This window comes from Scyliorhinus canicula, chromosome 21 (genome assembly GCF_902713615.1).
Source record: "Scyliorhinus canicula chromosome 21, sScyCan1.1, whole genome shotgun sequence".
Classification (NCBI taxonomy): domain Eukaryota; kingdom Metazoa; phylum Chordata; class Chondrichthyes; order Carcharhiniformes; family Scyliorhinidae; genus Scyliorhinus; species Scyliorhinus canicula.
In genome coordinates, this window is record NC_052166.1 from 51,348,277 (window position 1) to 51,372,845 (window position 24,569).

Sequence of the window (24,569 nt, forward strand, 5' to 3'; positions counted from 1 at the left end):
TATGGTGCTTTTACTTTAGGATGCACTATTTCAGGCTGCACATGTGTTCCTGTGTAAACTGCAGGTCAATAACGTTGGTGACTTGCTGCAATCTAAATGGGGGAAGAACCTGAATTGGATCAAGCTGAGCTCCAGGCGAGCACGATTTAAAATTATTTCTATCAAAAAGTTAATAGGATCAACAAAACTGAAACCAGAGTATATGGGAAGTTTGGAATAAAAGAAAGCGAGATGTTGGAATTTGCTAAAGTGCTGTACTGCCAAGTCTGCTGAGGTGAAGACCTGATGTAACATAAGCAGAATTTTGTTCAAGATTCCAACTTATTTGCCTTTTTATTCAAGCACATAACATTGTACTGAATGGTTGAGACACGTTGCAAATGACGGAATGCTGTGGGCGCTATTGCATGGTAGAATTTAAAACTGGGTTCTTTCTAAGAAACTGCTTCCTGCTCAGTTGCAAGAAGTTGGGAAAGTGAATGCAGGCCTCCCAATGGGGGGTGATGTTAAATCTTTTGCTCATCAATTTAAATATATAAAGGACGTTGCATCGACCGTCACTGGAACAATATGTTTTTTTCAAGCCTATTTCTGACTGGTCTGACAATCTCTTTTTAAAAAAATATCCATTGACTTGTGTCACTCTGCAAACTCTCTTTGGCAGCACCACACCGCATTAACAGCAAGCGTTACAATAACGTTTCATGACCTGAATTGCAATTACTACACTGGCAGTACCATTTTTGCTGAGTAACGAACGTTACTCGAACATTAAGAAACAGTTTGCATCCTGAAATCAAGCAGAAGAAATTGAACTGCCTCCGCAGTTCAACTCCGTTGTGCACTTCCTGCAGAACAGTTTTGAAAAACTTTCTGGCCACTTTTGCGTGAAGTCTCGACAGCAGTTGCATTTGGAACCGGCTAGAAGTAGGTAATGCTGGAAATCTGATCTGTCTTAAAAAGTCCGAGCATTTAACAATTCTGTGATAATAAGCTTAACGATTTGTTTTCTCGCTCTGATATCAGACTTTGAACAAAGATCCTGGCTGCCCTGCCCCCCCCCCCCCCCCAATCCCCCTCCCCCCCCAATCCCCCTCCCCACTGGATATTGTTCTGCTGGTGCAAGTTGGAGGGGGAGGGGGGTTACCTGGGTCTGAGATAACTGGTGTGTGCTCTTTGTTGTTCTTTCAGTTCAGCAGCAGCACTCGCTCGAGCCTGCCAAGATTTTACTCAACGTCAGCCCGCCTGTGGAAAGTGTGTCTCATGTGGTGAAACCACCAGTTTAACTCCTAATGCGCGGAAGGGAAATAGGGTATGAAAATACTCTCTCTCTTTATTGTTGTTAGTTTGACACTATCTTGTCAGATGTGCTCCCCCCCCCCCCCCCCCCCCCCCCAACCACACACACAGCGGCCACAGAGAAAGAAACGTTTGTTTCATTCGAATCCTCAGCACCGAGATTTTGTCAAGAGAATCTGCCTGCCCAAGAGACAGCCATCCCCAAGAGTGATCAGCTAGCTGGGCATTCTTGGCATTCTGGGGCACTTCATTAAAGTCTGCTGTCACGGGCAAGCTGCTGATGAGTGGGCAAGGAGTGGGAAAGAACTTTTCAAACACTTGGAAAGAAAAATCCTTTGTCTCTCTCTCTCTCTCTGGTGTTCAACTTTATTTTCTTGAAGACTCTGCTCTATCAAGCAGGTTTCTCCCCATTCAGCCCAGTTATAAACCTATTGAAACAAACAGGCTCATCCCATCTTTGTTGAAGATGTTGTGTGCAATGTTAAAGGAATACATTAGAAATTCAGCAATATTACACTGAGTCTGTTCCCATCTGAAGCTTGTTTAATCTGTAGAATTTGAATGGGTGTAAAATGATATCGATGCCTGGCAGTTTCAAATTGCTTTCTGTTACCTTAAAACACCAGTACAACTGACTCTTTGAAACATGCACTTTTGCTCCCATTCAGACTGTTCTTTAGGCTCTGTCTATCTACAATTCAGCGTTTGAAAAAGAAAATGTGAAAAACTAGTTAAAGTCAGCTTTTCAGTCTGTTGTAAATAAGAGCAGAAAAGAGAAGGTGCCAATTTTGTTAGCCAATAAACCAGTGTTAAACCTGATGCTAAAATTGAGATCCCTCGCAATCTTCTGTAATCTCAGCCCTCACAGAGCGCTGCTGTGCTCCTGAAGTTGCAGAATGAATTACCAATTACTATCCTACTTTTAAGAGAAATAACGTTTGACAAGAAAGCAACTTTCGTTTTTCTGACATTTTTAAGATGACAGCCAGGGAAGGCCATTAAAAGTCTGGATTTCAACATTAGTGCAGGTCAATTTGATTTGTAATTGTGATCACCATGCCTTCCTCACACACGCACACAAAAAAACATTCTGCCCTCAGTTGATTTCCTTTTGCATTTTACATTTAAAACTCTCTGTGCAAGTCTGAGATACCGAAACAGCCTTACCAGATCGATGTCGCCAGTATTGCTGTCCTTACACTCTTTAACTTTCTTGCCTCTGTTCGTTAAAACAAAATGCCTGTGTGAAGTGTAGCATCTCACCAGAGAGTAACTGTTCTCAGGGACTCCAATCTCCCGTCTGTGTAAACCACTGAGGCTCTCTTGTTCAAGAGCTTGATACCCAGGTATTAGTTCCAAGTAGTAAATGTCAAAAAGGCTTTTTTAAAAAAATATATTTTATTCCAAATTCTCCTACTGGCACTTAACAAGTCCTTTGCGTGAACAACACCATGGGTCTTCACTATTTGCTGCAAACAAAAAAGGTTGTAAAAATAAGTTGAGCGAACTATCAAGGCAGAGTGAGTAAGCACAGTGTCAGGGTTGAGGTTTGCTGACACACCAGGCTATCTGCAGCATCAGCATGGCATTGGTATGAAGTACATTGAAATCCAGCGTGTCATCTTCTTCTTCGTTTCTGAGCATATAACTGGGACAGGACAAACTGACTTGGCGCACGGGATCCTTCTGCTGGTGCATTTACATTGTGAAGAGAGCTCCCAAGTGAAACTGCCCAGCACGTAGCGAGCAAGTCTTGCGTGGGACCTCCTTCTATCCACTCCCTTCGGCTTCAGAGTTTCCCGAGCAGATGTCCAATCTGCAGAGCCTCCTCCCTCCACCACAGATAGCAGTGGGCGGGCTCGGGGGAAAAAAAAAAGCTTGAGTGCAATGATGTCATAGCAGTCAGCTCTGATTAAAGGGATGTGGACTGCCCCCTGAGCTTTTGGCAAGCTCTGCGGTGGAAAACCCTGCCTTTTGACAGCAGCACAGAAAAATGCAACCTACTCGCAGTGAAGAGGTCGACAGTTTAAATGATATATTTCAGCAGAGGGCAGAAGACCTCCTCCACGTTGCATTAAAACTTTTTTTTGAAGGTATAGTTCATATGCCTAAAGGAAGGAAGGCACCGGGGTTACGCATGGATTTGTAGTTTTTACAAGGAGAGAGTGAAGAAAACTGACCAGAGAAAGGCGAACATAACATCAAATGTGGTAGGGAGAAAGGTCAGCAAATCTGAAAGATAAATAAAGTGAGTCTGAACAGTGTAGCACTGTTTAAACGATTTGACACAATCCTTGTATCACTAAAACCTCTCAGTATGTGCACTGTTTCCCCTCCCAATGTTTAAGAATATCTCTGTGCTGTTGCGAGTTAGTTGTAATGGAAATTCCCTCCTTGTGCTGAAAGATTTCCTTTTTACACTGGGGAGAAATTGCAACATCTGCACACATCGGTAGTAATAAAATCAAATTTTCCACGGACCATTCGATAACCTGTGGATTTGAGGCAAAACGCCATTTGTGGCTACTGTACCTTAAAGGGGTAATGTTAAAGGGGATTCAGGCCATTCTGCCCCTTGAGCCTCTTCCGTCACTCAATTAAATCATGGCTGATTTGTACCTCCAGTCCCTTCACCCGACTGTCTCCAAATACCCTTACCTAATTAAAGTCCGACTCCTCATCTCACTAAACATCTTAGCCTGAATTTTCTTTGCCAATTGGGCAGACACCTCCACACCAGTAGGAAATGTGTGTTGTTAGCACACACTTCAGGATTGCAGGCCTTCCTTCTGAATCTTCCCGTTAAAGATAGGAAGCCAGCCCCTCCAGAGCTGCCAACCCAATCAGAGGGTCGACAGGCCCAACAGCACTGCCAGGATGGGTGGGCATTGCAGAGGCAGCCAGGGACCCTGCAGCCTCGCAGCCTACAGGAAACAAGTGCTTTTTAATTCCAGGGCTGAATTCTGGAAGAAAAACCTCTCTGAGAAAATCATTAGAAGCCCAGGCTGCGGCCTCCCTCACCCCAGGCGCTGGCCTCCCTCGCCCCGGGCTGCGGCCTCCCTCGCCCCGGGCTGCGGCCTCCCTCGCCCCGGGCTGCGGCCTCCCTCGCCCCGGGCTGCGGCCTCCCTCGCCCCGGGCTGCGGCCTCCCGCGCCCCAGGCGCTGGCCTCCCTCGCCCCAGGCTGCGGCCTCCCTCGCCCCGGGCTGCGGCCTCCCTCGCCCCGGGCTGCGGCCTCCCTCGCCCCGGGCTGCGGCCTCCCTCGCCCCGGGCTGCGGCCTCCCTCGCCCCGGGCTGCGGCCTCCCTCGCCCCGGGCTGCGGCCTCCCTCCATAGAATCCCTACAGTGCAGAAGTAGGCCATTCGGCCCATCGAGTCTGCACCGACCCTCCGTAAGAGCTCTCTACCTTTGGCCCTCTCCCCCACCCTATCCCCGCGCATTGACCTTGGCCAATCCACCTAACCACAACTTTAGACACTAAGGGGCAATTTTGCACGGCCAATCCATCTAATCTGCACATCTTTGGGCTATGGGATGGAAACCGGAGCATAGGAGGAAAACCAAGCAGACACGGGGGAAAGTGCACATTCCACAAGGTCTCCCAATGCTGAAATCAAACCTGGGTCCCTGGGACTGTGAGGTAACCACATTGTCACCCTGCTAATTCTACTTACAAAGAATCAGAGAATTTAAAGAGCAAAGTGAGGCTATTTGGCCCATCAAGTCTGCACCAGCCCTTGGAAAGAGCAGCCCACTTAGGCCCACACCTCCACCCTATCCCTGGAACCCCACCTAACCTTTTTGGATACTAAGGGCAATTTAGCATCGCAAATCCACATATTTGGACTGTGGGAAGAAACTGATGCAGACAAGGGAGAACGTGCAGACTCCACACAGACAGTGACCCAAGCCGGGAATGGAACCTGGTACCCAGGAGCTGTGAAGCAACAGTGCTAACCACTATGTTACCGTGCTGTACAAAGGGGGCTGCGGGTGAAGTCGCCGCTTGCCCGGCTACAGCCTGCGTCATCCTTTTTGTGTCAGATTTGTCCATTTACTTACCTGATACGATGAAATGGGCAGCACGGTAGCGTAGTGGTTAGCACAGTTGCTTCACAGCTCCAGGGTCCCAGGGTCGATTCCCGGCTTGGGTCACTCTCTGTGAGGAGTCTGCACGTTCTCCCCGTGTCTGCGTGGGTTTCCTCCGGGTGCTCTGGTTTCCTTCCACAGTTCATAGATGTGCAATTTAGGTGGATTGGCCACACTAAATTGCCCTTAGTGTCCAAAAAGGTTGGGTGGGGTTACTGAGTTACAGGGAGGGTGGGGGTGTGGACTTGGGTAGGGTGCTCTTTTTAAGGGCTGATGCAGACTCGGTGGACTGAATGGCCTCCCTTTGCACTGTAAATTCTATGAAATTATCAGTGCAAAAATTGTACTTTCTCGAATTGAGACCATACCTGAGCCAATGCAGACTGAGGTGCTGTAACAAAAATGCAGTTCCTATTTCCTCAGGCTAATTTACTCGTTAGAATATATTGAATAATGAATGTGTGGACAGTGTTAAACTTTCCATCTACGTAGTGTATACATGAAACATGTTGTTAGCAGTTAGTTCAGCACGAAACAAATCTGAATCACATTTCAAATCCTTAAATGGACTTTTCTTTGTCATTTTCCGTGGATGCGATGCAAACAGAAACAAAATACAATTGTTGACTTCAGTGAGTAAGTTTTGGTCTCAACAACATGTTGTTGAACAATCACTTTGTACAATGTTGACATAGAACATAGAACAGTACACCACAGAACAGGCCCTTCGGCCCTCGATGTTGTGCCGAGCAATGATCACCCTACTCAAACCCACGTATCCACCCTATACCCGTAACCCAACAATCCCCCCCCTTAACATTTCGACAGCAAAACACTAAAAGCTGGTCCACAGCTACTGAACTGGAATATGAAATCTTCACGTAGATGGGACACATGTGCCAGATTTCCAACTCGAGCTGAATCCTGTGTGAAAATAATAAGGAACAGGATTTGTGTTTCCCGGAGTGGACTCACCCCAGGGTGAGCTTTGACTGTACGCAATGCCTCTTATTCCGAGCTCATCCGTTTGAGGAAGAGGCGTTGCGCCGCAACAGATGTGTGACGCTTGAAACGTCTACGTGAGGATGAAGCTCCAGGCATTTGTTGTCTCGAATAATTTTAGTTCCCACTCTCCATTTCTCTGGTTAAGTCTGTGGGTTCAAATCTCTTGATGTAACCACCGAACCTCTTGTTAGGACCAGACAAGGAAGTGTTAAGGATGCCCTTTTTCCCACTCTTCAATTGATTGATTATAACAGAGTTTAGAAATTTAAAAGGATGAATGTGCCAGTTCAATGCCTGCACTTAACTATTTGCATGCTGATTGCTAAGACCTCTGTCAGACAGTTAAACAAGTCCATAAGACCATAGGACAGAGGAGCAGAATTAGGCCACTCAGCCCATCGAGTCTGCTCCACCATTCAATCATGGCTGATGTTTCTCATCCCCATTCTCCTGCCTTCTCCCCATAACCCCTGATCCCCTTATTAATCCCACACCAGCCTCCCCAGACAGGCGCCGGAATATGGTAACTAGGGGCTTTTCACAGTAACTTCATTTGAAGCCTACTTGTGACAATAAGCGGTTTTCATTTCATTTTTGTTTCATAATCAAGAACCCACCTCTGCCTGAAAGACACTCAGTGATTTGGCCTCCACAGCCTTCTGCAAAGAATTCCACAGATTCACCACCCTGTGGCTAAAGAAATTCCTCATGTGTCTGTTTTAAAGGATTGCCCATTCAGTCTGAGGCTGTGCCCTCTGGTTCTAGTGTTTCCCACGAGTGGAAACATCTTCTCCATGTTCACTATCTAGGCCTCTCCTGTATGTTTCAATAAGATCTCCCCTCGTCCTTCTAAACTCCAATTAGTACAAGCCCAGAGTCCTCAACCGCTCCTCATATGACAAGTACTTCACTCCAGGGATCATTCTTGTGAACCTCCTCTGGACCCTTTCCAAGGCCAGCACATCCTTCCTTAGATACGGGGCACAAAACTGCTCACAATACTCCAAATGGGGAGCCTAATGCAGCCTCAGAAGTACATCCCTGCTCTTGTATTCTAGCCCTCGCGACATGAATGCTAACATTGCATTTGCCTTCCTAACTGCCGTCAACCTACATGTCAAGCTCAAGAGAATCTTTAACTCAGACTCCTAAGTCCCTTTGTGCTTCTGATTTCCTTTGCATTGCCCCATTTGGAAAAAAATCTGTGCCTCCATTCCTCCTTCCAAAGTGCATAACCTCACACTTTTCCACATTGTGCCACCCACAGATGCAATACAACGGTTAGCACTGCTGGCTCACAGCTCCAGGATCCGGGTTCAATTCCGGCCTCGGGTGACTGTCTCTTGTGGAGTTTGCATGCTCCCCCCGTGTTTGCATGGTTTCCTCCTGGTGCTCCAGTTTCCTCCTACATTCCAACATTGGATGTTTGGAGGATTGGCCATGCTAAATTGCCCCTTAGTGTCCAAATGGTTCGGTGGGATTACAGGGATAGGGTGGAGGTGTGGGTTTAATTAGGGTGCCCTTTCCAAAGGCCGGTGCAGACCCGATGGACCGAATGGCCTCCACTGTAAATTCTATGATTCTATGATCTGCCACTTCTTTTCCCATTCTCCTAGCCTGTCCAAACCCTTCTGTACCCCCCCCCCCCGCCCCCCCGCTTCCTCAATACTTCCTGTCCCTCTACAGATATTTGTATCATCTGCAAACTTAGCAACAGTGCCTTCAGCTCCTTCTTCCAGATCGTTAATGTACATTGTGAAAAGTTGTAGTCGCAGCACAGACCCCTGAGGCGCACCACTAGTTGCCGGCTGGCATCCTGAAAAAGACCCCTTTATTTCCACTCTCTGCCTTCTGCCAGTCAGCCAATCCTCTATCCATGCCAGGATCTTACCCTTAACACCATGAGCTCTTAACTTATTTAACAGTCTCCTTTACCTTGTCAAAGTAATTTCTGTAATAGTCAAATCCCACCCAGATAAAGATATGAAAAAATGGTAAACTTACAGCCTGACTATCGCAACACACACACACACGAGCATGCAAAAAGACAAGTTACATAGTAAACGAGGTTAACTTTTGGCCAAATGAAAAGACAAAGGAGTCCAGAGTTTTACTGGTTGCGAGTGGTTGAATGGTCTGGCTTCGACAATCGTCAAGATTTGGTTTCTGGCTGGTGAAGTTTAAGCTCTAGCTGTTATACTTGCCTGGTGCGCTGCTCAGAAAGTTGAAGTCATCTTTAGTGTTTCTCTGTCTGCTGCCAAAATCTGATGTTAGAAAACACGATGCCACTTGGTTGGGAGAGAATGAAAGAGGCAAAGTAGCTTTCTGCTGCTGGTCTTTCTGCTTTAGGGTGCTCTTTCAGAGGGTCAGTGCAGACTCAATCGGCCAAATGGCCCCTTTCTGTACGGCAGGGGTTCTGTAGCCAATATTTGAAAAATCACAACTGATATATTGTTCAGAGTGCAGTATCTAATTAATTGCTATTCACACTTCCTTTAACTTAATGATTTTATTGCTCCTCTGCCGAAGGCTCTGATTAATACTGGAATGTTGCTCCCTGGACACTGACACCTTTTTGGGAAATTGCCCACAAGTAGCTGCTCCTTTTGTGAGCGGGCATCACAGTCTACACGACCCAAGCTTATCAATACCAGCAATTTCACCAAGAGTTGCCCAATTGCTTCCCATCTCATGTCTCATCACAGAGCCACTGAAGCCAATGTGAGTAAGTGTGAATTGAACCTGGGACCTGCTGGACTGTGCGCAGTGAATTTGCTCACTGAGCTAAGAGAGAATAACAAAAAGAAATCTGATGGGGGCCAAACCCTGACTTGGATATTGGAATGCCTAGTAAAATTCCCAAAATTGCCAACAATTTGGTTGTGTGGCAAACCGTGAAGATCTAATCGGCTGCAACAAAAGGTAAATAGGTTGACATATGTGGGTGGTCGATGGAATTTATGGAAGGGAAGTGAGGTTTGGACAGAAGGGATAAGGGCAGCACGGTAGCATTGTGGTTAGCACAATTGCTTCATAGCTCCAGGGTCCCAGGTTCGATTCCCAGCTTGGGTCACTGTCTGTGCGGAGTCTGCACGTTCTCCCCGTGTCTGCGTGGGTTTCCTCCGGGTGCTCTGGTTTCCTTCCACAATCCAAAGATGTGCAGGTTAGGTGGATTGGCCATGCTAAAATTGCCCTTAGTGTCCAAAATTGCTCTTAGTGTTGGGTGGGGTTACTGGGTTATGGGGATAGGGTGGGGGTGTGGGTTTGGGCAGGGTGCTCTTTCCAAGACCCGGTGCAGATTCGATGGGCCGAATGGCCTCCTCATGCACTGTAATTTCTATGATTTGTATGAGTGGTAAGATAGCTTTAAAAGCACAGTTAAAGAATGTTGCAGGGGTACAAAAGTACAGAAAGTAATGGGCAACTAGACAGATATGTGGGTGGAACGATATGTAGCTACACTAGCGGGAACTTAGTGTAAAGTTGACAAAAGGCTGAGGTATTCAAAGGGTTAAAAACATACCTGCTCATATCCAGAGAAGTTTAGCTGCACCAGAGGACATTACCATGATAATGTATGTAAACTGGAAAATTGTTAGATTTATAGAGAGAGAATTGCTGTGAATGGGAACTTGGTTAAGACACATGGTCACTGTAGTATGGGTGCAATTAGCTTTACAAAGGAAGTGTTCAAGTCAACTGGAGATTGGTTCAGTTTTCTGACAAGGAATCGATAGTTGTCTCGTACTGTTTGTGGTCATGTGACAAACTGGATACCTGAGCGACAAGCACATTATAAAGCATGTGAATATGTAAAGCAAACTTTGTTCATTGAACAGTTGCTCTTGAGCTGTATCCTGTGAGCATGAGTAAAAGTAAAGTCACCATAGTCCCAGATGACCATAGGCTGCTTTCCCCTATGAGGGAGAGAACTGACTGGTCATAATTTAACCTGAGCATCACTGCACCTCGGGCAAGGAGCAAGGTTGAGAAGGTATGGGAATTGGACCCGCACTGTTGGCCTCACTCTGCATCAGGAACCAGCTGTTCACCAACTGAACTAAACCACAGAATAAAGTCTTTGTTTTGTTTGGACTTTTAACACCTCTATGTCCAGTGTCACTTGATACACTACAGCGGTATGCATGGGCAGAATGACCTGGGGTTCCTGCGCATCGCTCTTTGAAGGTGACAGGACATATTGTGGGAGTGGCTGACAAAGCAAATGGGATCTTGGGCTTCATAAATATTACTTTTGGTGCAAAAGCAGGGAGGGTATGATTAACCTTTCCAAAGCTCTGGTATTGCTTCCAGTTCTGGTGACCATATTGAGGAAGGATGTGAGGATCCTTGAGAGAATGCAGAGGAGATTTACCAGAATGGTTCCAGTGATGAGATATGTTAGCTACAAGGCTAGGTTGGAGAGCTTGGGTTTCTTTTCCTTGGAGGAAAGGAGATTGACATAGACATAGAATCTCTAAAGTGCAGAAGAAAGCAATTCGGCCATTGAGTTTGCACCGGTCCTCTGAAAGAGCACCCTACCTAGGCCCACACTCTGTCCCTGTAACCCTACCTAACCTGCACATCCTTGGATACTAAGGGCCAATTTGGCACGGCCAATCCACCTAACCTGCACATCTTTGGACTGTGGGAGGAAACCGCAGCATCCGGAGGAAAGCCACGTACACACGGGAGGCCGTGCAGACTCCACACAGTCACCCAAAACCAGAATTGAACCCGGGGCCCTGGCGCTGAGAGGCAGCAGTGCGTCACCGTGCCACCACCATTTGATAAATGTGTACAAAATTATGATCAGTTTAAAAAGGTAAAGAGGCAAAACCTATTTCTTTTAGCTACTATACAAGGACCAGTGGACACAGACTTAAGCTTCTTGGAAAAACATGCAGATGGGACGTGAGAACCAACTTTGCCGATGAAGGTGAATGATTTAATGGAAATTGGGCACTAAGCAAAATAAACTTGAGGGAATGGAGAGGGGGAGGAATGGGACTGGTTGGGTTTCTGTACATAGAAGTGACATGGGGTTTGATGTGCTGAATGGCTTCCATCTGCTTCATAATAGCACACTCAGTCTCTCAAACGCGACCTGCGTGGCTAACCTCACTTGTTAGCGCATACGAGGAAAAGGTTGCACTAAAATCATCATTGAGATTTGAAGTGACTTGATTCTAGCGGTCAAAATACTGGCACATTCACTTCTTCCTTTCGTAACTTGCAGCAGCAATTTCATTGTTCTTATCTCCAGATGAAGATCTGCCAGAAATCCCCTACAAAATCACTCCCATTTTGTTTTCGAGAGAGAAAGAATTCATGTGAAGCTTTTATGGAGCGCTCTTTAAAAGAGTTGGCTGAGAAAGCAATCACCTCTGCACGCAATCCCTTAGTCTGTAATGTCAGTTATGCTTTCTTGAATGCAATCCAAACTGCGACAGTGAAGGGGATAAATGTGTCTGCCTAATGATAAAGATACCAAAGGGGGCTCTGTAAATGAACTGAAAGCGGATTTAGACAGAAATGATCTTGCTTTTGAGTCAGATCTTCGGGTTATTCAGTATTATTGCGCAATCAGTTTTCCTGTTTTTAAATGGGCGAGTGTAGCCTTACACAGCTTTGAAACACAATAAAGTGCATTTAATATGAATTATCAGAGAAATATGCCATCGCTTTTCATTATAGTGTAATCGTTACCTTCTCGGTAAATAACAATAGTGGTGTTATCGGGTTTAAATTTGTATGAAGATTTCTTCTGCAAATCGATCATTCCCATGGACACCATCAAACTCTTCTTGCTCCCTCGTGCGTAAATGATCAACATTACCGGAAAAAGGGCCAGCACGGTGGTGCAGTGGGTTAGCACTGTAGTCTCACAGCGTCGAGGTCCCAGGTTTGATCCCGGCTCTGGGTCACTGTCTGCGTGGAGTTTGCACATTCTCCTCGTGTTTGCGTCGGTTTCGCCCCCACAACTCAAAGATGTGCGGATTAGGTGGAGTGAACACGCTCAATTGCCCCTTAATTGGATAAAATGAATCGGGTACCCTAAACTTATTAAAGAAAACAAACATTACCGGAAAATGTTGTTTTGGTGGCGTTTTCCGGCCCTTGCCGCCAGAGGGATCTTCCGCTCCCACCAAGGGCGACACCCCCCCCCCCCCCCCCCCCCCGGCCACCCCTTCCCCCGACCGGGCAGGATGGGTAAGAAACGCAAAATGTCGTAGACATCAGCTGGACATCCTTTCGGTGACCAATGCCGAACTGCCTGCGTTGCCGGACAACATGCTGCGGGGGGGGGGGGGGGGGGGGGGAAGGGGGTGGTGCATGGCACATCCTGCCCATCGTGTTAATATTACCTCATTTCCTCTTAGTGTAGAATTATTTATTTGGGGTGCATTGGCAATTAGACACCCAAGAAAGGAGAGTCAAGGTCAAATCTCAAATTCAACTTGATATTCTAAGATTATCTTTCCCCTGGCAGGGAGGGAGGGAGGGAGAGAAAAAATTAGGGCTGACCAAATGGGAAAATCTGTTATCCTGCATGTCATTATGTTTGTCACTCAAATGCAAAGGCTGCCAGAGATGACCACTGGCTGGACTATGCTGTTAATACATCTAAACAGTGATTGGCGAAGCAGAAAGAGTCCTGAATCTGAAGCTCTCGGCCTTTTCCTTGTCTGATTCTTTTCCCTCAGAATCTCTGATTTTTGTCCCATTGAAACGTGTTGTTCTCCAGTATTTCTGAGCTGCAGCCGAGCTGTCTTCCCTTGAATTAAGTTCTTTAACCTTTCCGGGTCCGGTAGCCGTATAAACAAGTATGATATCACCTGCTACTGTCCACTCCAAGGGCCCCCTTCTCCCTGCTATCTCCCGATCCACCAACACTTTGAGGTGCCATTGCTCGCTCAGCTCGAAGAGGCTAGCACATTCCAATAACATTTTTGAATGGAAACAAAGCTTAGTTGAGAAGGAGAAAGAAAAAGGGCAATGCAGAATTAAACCAAACAAAATTGAAAATGTGAAGAATAAGTGTTGCTAGATTTAATGATGGGAATAGTTTGTCAAGGATTTTTCAAAATAACGACCCGTAACTTAGGGCAGCACGGTGGCATTGTGGATAGCACAATTGCTTCACAGCTCCAGGGTCCCAGGTTTGATTCCGGCTTGGGCCACTGTCTGTGCGGAGTCTGCACGTCCTCCCCGTGTGTGCCTGGGTTTCTTCCGGGTGCTCCGGTTTCCTCCAACAGTCCAAAGATGTGCAGGTTAAGTGGATTGGCCATGATAAATTGCCCTTAAGTGTCCAAAATTGCCCTTAGTGTTGGGTGGGGTTACTGGGTTATGGGGATAGGGTGGAGGTGTTGACCTTGGGTAGGGTGCTCTTTCCAGGAGCCGGTGCAGACTCGATGGGCCGAATGGCCTCCTGCACTGTAAATTCTATGATTCTATGTAACATCCTGGCCCACCAGTGTCGGATTTGGGGGATATCCCAAAGATGTGCTAGTGAGTCCCTCTTGGAGTTTCCCAGGAAAAGGGTTTACCTGGCAATTTTCCAGAAACACTAACTTTCCCGGGAATGGTAACCATCTGACAAGTGATTAAAATCTCTAACTTCGGGTAGTTGTGCCAGGGTTATGCAATATTTAGAGAAATACAACCTCTTCCATCTTCTGCGTAACTATTTTGAATACCCAGACCGATCCCTGCACGAACACTCCCAACCCTCACCCGGACATGGGTACCCCGCAACCCTCGGGGCCCAACTTCCATCCCTGACCTGATTCGTCTGGACTCGCCGCAATGCCCCTGACCTGGCATCCCCCACCCGCCCCTTCCAATGTCTGACCACCTGAGCCCCACCCCCCGGACATGCAACAACCCTCCCCGACCGATGTCCGATCCACCCCTATGACCTTCGATAACTCCGACCCCCAACGCCCAAAGTTCCCGACCAGCCAAATCCCATCCACTTTATGTTGGGCGCTTTCCTTCTCCCTGGCCTGTCACTGGGCTCTTTAAACTTACCTGCATTAGGGCAGACAGTCCAGTACATAGGGGGGCTGTGCCCTCTCTGAGACTAACGCCTGCCAAAACTCATTCCATGCAGGCCCCAAGCATCGGAGGTTTTGGAGCAATTTTCAGGAACAGGTAGATGCACATCTTGTAATTCTAGTGGGCCAACGTTTTCCGACAGATATGACCCAATGTTTTTATATACTGGAACCAGTTGGTGATTTTAATTACTAGGACTTAAAATTTCCAGACGACACCTGTATTTCTCTCTGAAGTACAAAGTTACTATTATTCCCTCAGGTTTTGCTTCCTTTCATGCAGTGACAAGACGCATACATGTGGTTCAGCACAGTGTTGTGAGAAGTGTCAACCCTTTTTAATCTCATCTCTTTATTGCTTAAAAAAAAACCACATCATGCGTTACTGATTCTAACAACACTGAGTGAAATTGTCTGAGCCTCCTATCTGTGGCTAGTCGTGCCTCTTTGTACTCCCGCCATATTTCAAATGGTGCACATGCAGTAAATATGCGAGGGTGTGAATATGTCCATGCTTGGATGAGGCACTTTTCCTCCGTGGTAGATTAGTCACACTTGTCTGGCACATGGTTTATTTCTTTTTGATCCGAGACCCATGACACCTCGTTATATAACCAACTGATATGAGTTCTGTTGTTGCTGAGTCTCCCTTAAGCAGGCCATACATATATCAACCCCCCTTCATATAACTTGTATCAGTGAGGCAACTGCAATTAAGAAGGTAATCTGAATCGAGACGCAAAAAAAACCCCAAATGATTGAAGAAATTGGCTAATGTAGTGACTTGTTTTTATGCCACTTGTATCACGTATGTATCGAAGAGACACTGTGGACAGCATTAAGATCAAACCACACGAGAGAATTTATGCTGAACTCAAAAGTAAGGAGCGTATTGAAATCTGTTGTATGCACCAGTCTTTTTGTGTGATTCTTTGGTACCAGCAATGTCTTGTGCACTGATGTTACAAGGAATGAAAGCCAAGCATTGAGTTGCATGGACTTGCAAGGTGGGGCAGGGGTTAAAATACCAACAAATCACTCTATGGTGGCTCGAGGATTCTGTGACACCAATACACGATGCCTGGCCTCTATTCCTTGTGCAAGCAGACAGCTTCTTATGGCTGGGGAAGGAGCAGTGCTCTGAAAGCTAGTGATTTGAAACAAATCTCTTGGACATCAACCTGTTATGCAAGACTTCTTTCTGTGCTCACCCCAGTCCAACGCCGGCATCTCCACATCACAGCAATGAAATGAAACTGAAATGAAATGAAAATCGCTTATTGTCGCAAGTAGGCTTCAATGAGGTTAACTGTGAAAAGCCCCTAGTCGCCACATTCCGGCACCTGTTTGGGGAGGCTGGTACAGGAATTGAACCGTGCTGCTGGCCTGCCTTAGTCTGCTTTCAAAGCCAGCTCCCTGTGCTAAACCAGCCCCTGACAAAACAAAAGAAAAGAAACATTTGCGTAAAGCTTTGTCGCTACTAGGTTTAGTGGAGCGGCAGCCGGAGGTAAAACCTCGGTCTGCCAACTGACCATTACTGTGGACAAATATGAAGTGTTGGTGCATCAGAATCCTTGAGCCACCACAGAGTGAGTTGATGGTATTTTAATCCACACCCCACGACGCAGGTCCATGTAACTTTATACCTGGGTTCCATTCCTTGAGAAAGCAAATAGCTTATTATAGTTGGGGATTAGAGAACCAAAATAGGGAAAATAGAAATGAGAGGGTAAAGACATAAAGGAAAGGGGCACAAAGATGATCATAAATCAAAGACACTGTACTTGCAAAAGGAGGTAAACACCAAGAATGAATATAAGGGGTGGATATCTGTATTTTTTATTTTCATATGAAAATGTTCCCATTTCATGCCTTTCCATTTGGCAGCGTTTTTGTAAATGTGTTTCACTTTTGTATTTAATGTTTTTCATGTTGCTGTGATTTGTGGTTTCAATTATTTTTTACACAAAAGTGTGGACACAATCCCTGAAACAAGCCAAAGCAAATCGGATCCTTGTGCAGTCCTTCCCCTGCAGTTTAACGCAGAAAACGGTAACGGGAAATACATGAGCCAATGAGACACAACAATAAATATAATGTAATATTATAATAACCTTTATTAGTGTCGCAAGTAGGCTTACATTAACACTGCAATGAAGTTATGTGAAAGTTCTCCAGTCGCCATACTTACGGAGCTTGTTCGGGTACACTTGAGGGCGAATTCAGAATGTCCAAATTACCTAACAAGCACAACTTTCGGACTTGTGGGAGGAAACGAGCACCCAGGGGAAACCCACGCAGACACAGGGAGGAAGTGCAGACTCCGCACAGATAGTGACCCAAGCCGGGAATCGAACCTGGATCCCTGGTGCTGTGAGGCAGCAGTGCTAACCACTGTGCTACCATATGCCGCCCCTTGGGGGGGATCAGAGAGACAAAATAAATATTTACACTTATAATAATCTTTATAATAATAATCTTGATTGCCACAAGTTGGCTTACATTAACACTGCAATGAAGTTACTGTGAAAAGCCCCCAGTCGCCATATTCTTACGCCTATTCGGGTACACTGAGGGAGAATTCGGAGTGTCCAATTCACCTAACAGCAAGTCTTTTGGGACTTGAGGGAGGAAACCAGAGCACCTGGAGGAAACCCATGCAGACACGGGGACAACGTGCAGATCCGCACAGACAGTGACTCAGCTGTGAATCGAACCTGAGAACTTGGTGCTGTGAAGCCACAGTGCTAACCACTGTGCTGCCCTATGGACACAGAGGGGGCATTTGGCTGCCACAGTCAGTGTTGTGAGCAATCCGCACGCACCTCACCTCACTTGCCCTCGCTTTGCGTGCATATCATTTCAGTCATATTTATTTTTAAATTTAGAGTACCCAATTAATTTTTTCCAATTAAGGAGCAATTTAGTGTGGCCAATCCACCTACCCTGAACATCTTTGGATGTTGGGGTGAAACCCACGGCAACACGGGAAGAATGTGCAATCTCCACACGTACAGTGACCCAGAGCCGGAATCGAACCTGGGACCTCGGTACCGTGAGGCTAACCACTGCGCCACCGTGCTGCCCTTATCAATTCAGTCACATTGGTAGGAATAAAGTACGTGGACAGAAATCAACAGAACGTGGCAACGCTGCGCATGGACAACAACGGTCAACAGAATGTCTCATGGGCCGCACGCAGAACACCACCACCCCCCCCCCCCCCCCCCCCCCCCCAGCCGTGGGTTGCCCACCACTAGATTAGAGTTACTGCAGCCGAACTAAACGCCTCCAACATTTTGACGTCAAAGGTGCTATATAAATGTAGATTGTTACTGAAGCACGTGGACCTTAGATGCCTTATTTATTAAATAACATGACAGAAACGAGCTCAGAATAAATATAGATCATCCAATATTACAGACTAATTATAGCAATAGAAGTAGCAGTGGCCAGCTTGGGGGCATTGCTACTGGATAACCCTGTAATCATGTGGGTAGCATGTTTTGGAAAGCAGTCCAGCTGCTCGACGGTTTTCAAATAATCTTGAGTATTTTGTTACTATTTTCTACACCAGCCCTAGAAAGTTTTGACTGTGCCTTCTACAGTCTTGAAATATGGCCCAGTCAATTAGCGAGAAGATTACTGTTGTTAGCAATGCTGTAGGTCAGTTGGTAATCTCGGTGCTTCGACCTCCCTGCAGAACAGTAGCAGAAAAAAGCCCAATTAGTTTTGTGAGTTTAAAAGATTATTCTTTTCTGTTGGTAACTTCTCGGTGCAAAGAAATGACCCAATGGGAAGCAATTGCGTTTTAAATATAACGGGTCAACAAGCTAGTGCATTTGAAAACTCTGCACATAGTTCAGTTTCAAAGTTGCATTTTTAAATCAAACAATTTTTAATAATATTATCTACCATTTCATTGATGCAAACTTTTCTGATCTGAAAATATTCAGGGGTCTACTTAAAATGGCAATTTACTCTGCATTATACTCGCGTTCAAACCATATTACTTTGTCCATAGTTGTTCATCTCAACACGGGCTCTGTTTCAGGAACATGCTTAAAACATGTTTGTTAACCTGGTTCACCTTAAATGCACCTCAAGTGCTGGATGAAAACCACAGATAGATTTACGAGGCCATGACCCTATCGAGGGTCATCAGGCAGCATCTTAGATTGAATAAATCGGGAGTCTGAAACTTCAGCAGGATGCAATTGTGATGTCCATGTTAAACTGTAAGTTTACTGCAATATGTTTCACCTGAAATTCGTGAATGTGTTGACTTTTCTTTCTCTGTCCATTTTATCAACTGGTAATGGTGGCCAAGGTTGATGTCGGTAGGCAGTGGGTTCTGTGCTAACATATGATTTGATTAATATTTGATATTATTGCATCAACGCCATCCAATGATGATTGGCAAGTTATTCAATTTAAGGAAGTATGAAGCTAAGTGGGGTTTGTGTGTTAGCAAAAAAGAGACGTCCATAAAGTCATGTTCAAGGCAATGAGGAGAGTATTGCACATCTGGGCTTTGGACAGATGATGTATAACTCCTGGGCAGGTGTGAAGCTATCCTTAACGAAAAAAAAAGAAACATTTGCAAAAAAGCTTTATCGCTATTGAGTTAAGTTGAATGACTGCTGGAGGTATAACCCTTTCAAAGAAGGCCACTCCATCTAGGCCCAATCCCCCACCCTATTCCTACAACCCTACCCTAAGGAGCAATTTGGTGCGGCCAATCCATCTAGCCGTACATCTTTGGACAGTTAAAGAATTGTGCGCTTCAGATGGGTTCTGCCGATATGTTTTGCGATGGTATATCAGGTGTTGATCATATCTTTTCTCTGATCCCCGAACTATTCATGCTCCTTTTTCCACTAAGCATCCCAACCCCATTTGGCCTACGTACTAATTTTGCGCTGGTACCATTGAGATAGGGCTTGAGCCTCTCCAGAGGGTCACGTTGCTCTTGCAGTGCATATAGGGGCTTTTCACAGTAACTTAATCGAAGCCTACTCGTGACAATAAGCGATTTTCATTTCATTTCATATTAATCCAATAAACTCTCTGGCTCGGTTTAAAAACAAAAGATTTTTGATTAAATATTGCTGATGTCTCAGAACTTCCCTCCTTGGTGAAAGAAAGAGTTCTTTGTGAGGTTAATTGAAACCTTGCCAAATGAGTGCCTCTAAAATCTCTGCCTTATTCCACAAATTAACAGTACTTAATTGTTAGGGCAGTGACACTCCCCTTACATGAGCAAGCTTCCGTTTTAATGATGCAACTGGAAAGGGGAAAATGGGTGATGCTTGCATAACCACAACAGGTTTTTATTTTTAAAAAACTCTGCCACTAGGTCATTTTGGCAGTTCTTCCCACTTTGTAAATGGAAACTTTCATGGTCCCGTGTGGAATAATGGGAGTGATATCACGAGCAATTCCAGAGAAGTTATCATTATCTGCAGATAATGCAAGTTTGGCAGCTACGTGATGTGCGCTGATGGGAGGTGCAGCACTGAACAGGGAGTAAGTATTGTCAGAGTTCACCGTGGGCGAAAGAAGGGAGGAAATCCATGAATGGAATATTTTGAATGAACAGAGTCGAAGGAGTGAACACTGCAGGAAACACCGAATGCGATTGGGACCGGCATCTTAATGATTTAGAAACTATTTTCAAGGATAAATAATCTTAACTGCATTCTCGTTGATGCACAGAAATGTGTCACAACCTGGTACAGAAGCTGTAAAGTAAGCCAAAGTCAAAATAAAATGCAGTTTAATTTTCATTATTAAATATTCAAAATATCTTTTCCTCCACAATTCTTCCCATGTTTGTTTTACATTGCTCTCATGTATTTTCACTCTCAGCTGAACTTCTATTGTAAGAAATTGTTCATTGTTGACAAAGCTCTTCGGTATTTACAAGTGAGGTGACAACAAGTAGATTGGGGGCGGGATTCTCTGATCCTGAGGCTAAGTGTTGATGCCGCGTGAAACGCCGTCGCCTTTCTCGACGGCCTTAACATTGCCTCAGGGTCAGCAATTCTGCCCCCTACAGGGGGCCACATCGGGACTGGAGCAGCCCACGCTGCTCCAGCTGCTGATCCCGGCGTCAACTGGGCGCCGCGGGATCCGAGCATGCGCAGTGGCACCGGCGCCAACGTGCGCATGCGCAGTCTCTCTCTTGTCCGCGCCGGCTCTACGCAACATGGCGTAGGGCGACAGCACGAGAGGCTGGCCCGCTGACTGGTGGGCCCTGATCATGGGACAGACCACAACGGAGGCCCCCACACCCCCCCCACCTGGGGTCGATCCCCTCCTACCCCCCCCCCCCCCCAACAGGTTACCACCGGATGGTTACCATTCCACGCCGAGATCCCGCCGGCTGAGAGAAGATTTGAACGGCGCCGGCCGGACTCTGGTTTTTTGCTACGGCCGCTCGGCCCATCCCGGGCCAAGAATCAGCAGGGGTGGCTGCGTAGAGCGGCCCCCGACCGGCGCCGCGCCGACCATGCCGGTACCAATGGCGCCGATTCTCCGCTCTGCAGAGAATCGCGTCCCAGCGTCGGGGCTGCGTGGCGCAATTCGTGACGGACGCGGGGATTCTCCGGCCCAACCCCGGGCTGAGAGAATCCCGCCCTGGGTGTTTAAATAAAAACCACTATTTGGGTGGAAATAATCAAATCAGAAGTTACTGAAATAGAAGAAATTGAGTGGCAGAATCAGCAATGTGGTCTCAAACAGCTTTTCCTGTGAAGGGGACTATGTTGACTCACTTAATTCTAACACCTTCAAGGAGGGCCACATATTAGTGCGGGATATTAGTTCTTTCAATAAGATTGGTCTCTGACAACTGGGAGACTTCTTTTGTGTGAGTAACCCAGGTCCCGAGTTCAATCCTTATCAATAGCACCGGCTGCTCTTGGCTACATTAGTCTCAATGCCCCAGGCTGACAGAACAAGAATTGAGTAGGATTCCGACGCTCCTGACCATTATTCAGCAACTCTGAAAGGGAATACGACAGGCTAGGGTTGGAGTTTGTCTAAATGGCCCCCATGGTCAAACATTCTGCTGACACTGTCAAAAGCTCGCACACTTGAATGATCACTACTCCCAAAAACATGCTGGAGGGTACGAATGGCACCGTGAAACCCAGGAGGAAGTAGGTGCCTTCCAGACATGGTAAGAGGAAGGAAAAGTCATTTCACTGAAGCCCCTTGCACTCCTTTGACTGATTACTTACTACAGTCTTTAAGACTGAAGGTAGAAATGTAACCAAATTATGTTTGGTCATGTCAGTGGGTAATAAATCAGTTTGATATTAAGGACTATTTTTGTTTTTAATGTGCAAAATTTTAAACAGATTTTTAGAGACTTTGCTTTAATTAAGTAGCTCATTAGAGCACATTCTTCTGCTGTGCAGTATTTAATCGATATTCTTACAATTATGCAGCTCTTCTTAAGTGCTTTTCACAGCCTGGTCCATGCACTGTATTTCCTTCTCCTCCAGGCACCATTCCCTCGGAGGGCATTGGCAACCATGACCTCCATTGGATTGGGCCATGACTAGGCTTGGCAAAGTACTGCAGTGGTTTGCCTTCCGCAGTGTGACTGACCAGGAAACTCTCCCCACTCTGAGTGCCTGCCATCAGGTGTAATGGAAGGATTTACAGGCTGATAATCAACCTATTTGGCCATGTTATGAACATGCGTTCCATGGCCATCAAGTCCTGAAGTGGGATTTGAATCCAGAGGTCCTGTCCCAGAAGGAGGGGAGCTACCCACTGCGCTACGAGACTGCCTTGCTGTGTAATTAAAAGCTGAAAAGGTGTTGGCCAATCCACATCGGACAACCTGCTCTAGAAACTCTGTTTGTATTTTGACAGCTGTGACAAATTCCACCACAGCAGATGAGACAATTCAGAACATTCTAAAACAATCAAATTCTAAATCAAATAACCACAACATTCATTTAAAAAAAAAAGTCAGTTTGTCCCATCTCCCCATGTCATTGGGTCCTTTTAAAATAATAATATTAACCTTTATTAGTGTCACAAGTCGGTTTACATTACACTGCGATGAAGTTACTGTGACAATCCCCTTGTCGCCCCACTACGGCGCCTATTCGGGTACACTGGGAGAATTCAGAATGTCCAATTCACCTAACAAGCACATCTTTCGGGGCTTGTGGGAGGAAACTGGAGCACCCGGAGGAAGCCCACGCAGACACGGGGAGAACGTGCAGACTCCACACGGACATTGACCCAAGCCGGGAATCGAATCCGGGTCCCTGGCGCTGTGGAGCCGTACCACCCTTAAAATCCAGGATCCGGATTCACACCTTCCCCCAAAACTGTTCAATTCTTCCTTGGGCCATACCACATCTCTGCACTGAACGTTCTTGAAATCCGCCCATTGGTTTTTGTTTGCGGACGAACAGAGGTGAGGGAAAACATTATCTCCGCCCGCCTTCAACCTGAACTCTTAACGCTGATCAGATTCCAAAACACTGAAGGGATCTCATGTGAATCTGTAATTTATCCCTGAGACCATCTGTTGTTTGCTGCACAGTGCATCCGTCCCTCCTCAAGGTTCAAATTCCTTCAAACTGACTGGTTTCATGCCAAGGTGAATAGGTGGTCCAGGTGAGAAAGTCGTTGGCACGGAAAAGTCCTGGTCTTAAGTTATTGAGAAATTGCAGTAAAATTATCTTCCTTTTGACGTTATATCATTAAGTGAAAGTTCAGGGAATGGAGACGTCTTATGAAGTAGTATTTATTCTACAAAGCTGCACTGGGCTTAGGCCATGCAATCCTGATTGAGCTCCTCACACCATATTTAGAGCGTACGGGAAAGACTCCTGTCCCTCAACAGGCAAATGTTACCTTTTAACCCATATCCTGTGGCAGGGTTTGGGCAGCAATAACCTGAAAGGCTTTGTTAACCAGTGCGCAGCTGGTAAGCTGACTTGTCGAGCCCCTAATCAACAGCAGCAGGCATTGGATCAAGAAGCAATTAAGTTGCAATTCCCACATTAGGTTAAAACTGGCTCATATCCACACAACATTATTGTAGAATTATCCTCGGAGGTAATGGTGTAATCTGGAAATGTTGTCTGGGATTTGTGTGAGCTCCGAGGCTAATTCAGAAATAATTGAGCCAGAAATATTCACAGTTGTTCGTTCCGAAAAGCCACTCCGCAACTTATTTGTAACCCTGTGAAATAGTCCAGACTGGACTATTCCAATGCTCGCTTGGCTGGCCCCCTACTACGAACCCTCTATGAGCTTATCCAAGCCTTCTGCTCCACCCCACACACCTGTTCGCTGCCCTACTTTAGCTCCTCGTCTCGCAACGCCTTGGATGTTAAAATGCCTCCATGGTTCTGCCCCTCCCCATTTCTCCAAGTTCCACCAGCCCCAGAGCCCTCCCAAGATCTCTGTGCTCCACAAGTTCTGGCCTCCAGCTCATCCGCAGTTTTGAGCACTCCATCACTGGCTGCCTTGCTGTCAACTGGCGAGACCCTAAAATTTGGAAGTTCCCTCCCTAAAGCCCTCTGACCTTTTAACCTTTCTCCCTCCATCTCTCCTCCGAAGACACTCCTTAAAATTCACCTCGTTGACCAAGGTTGCAGTCACCTGCCCTGTTATCTCCTGAAGTGTTTTTATTTGCTGACAATCTCGTAAAGCAACATGGGATGATCTGCTAAGTTAAAAGCATAAATATAGAAAAATACAAGATGCTGTTGCATTGCACTCAAAGTTGGAAATTCTGTGCTTGAACAGATCGTATGTGCAGTTATTGCGATTTGTTTTGTGGGTAGAAACAGATTTTGATTCCAAAGGTTTAGAATTGTTACGTGTAGCTGAATTTCAACTCCGTGTCTGTAGAATCGATCTGTTCAAATGCATTGCCTTGGCACGCAATTTTTCATGTGAGCAATTAGTACTGCACTGAAAATAAAACATTTGTGTGCTGCCTTTGATTGTAGTTTTATTCATTAAAAAAAAAATTGAATCATTTTTCCTTTTCAAGGAGCTCGTGCTTCTTCAGTTAATACCAATGAACTACCTATGCTTATGGTTAAGTCAAAGAATATGTTATTTTATGAGGAG

At 45.9% G+C, this 24,569-nt stretch overlaps 2 protein-coding genes across 5 annotated transcripts in view; one reads left to right on the plus strand and one right to left on the minus strand.

Moving 5' to 3' along the window:
• Positions 1 to 3,134, minus strand: part of angptl2b (angiopoietin-like 2b) — a 52,277-nt gene extending 49,143 nt beyond the window's left edge. Inside the window, exon 1 of the mRNA XM_038781980.1 lies at positions 2,467 to 3,134. The gene's annotated coding sequence lies outside the window, so the exon portion shown is untranslated. The remainder of the gene's footprint in view (positions 1 to 2,466) is intronic.
• ralgps1 (Ral GEF with PH domain and SH3 binding motif 1) overlaps positions 1 to 24,569 on the plus strand; it is a 723,987-nt gene that overhangs the window by 354,946 nt on the left and 344,472 nt on the right. The gene's annotated exons all lie outside the window — the stretch shown is intronic.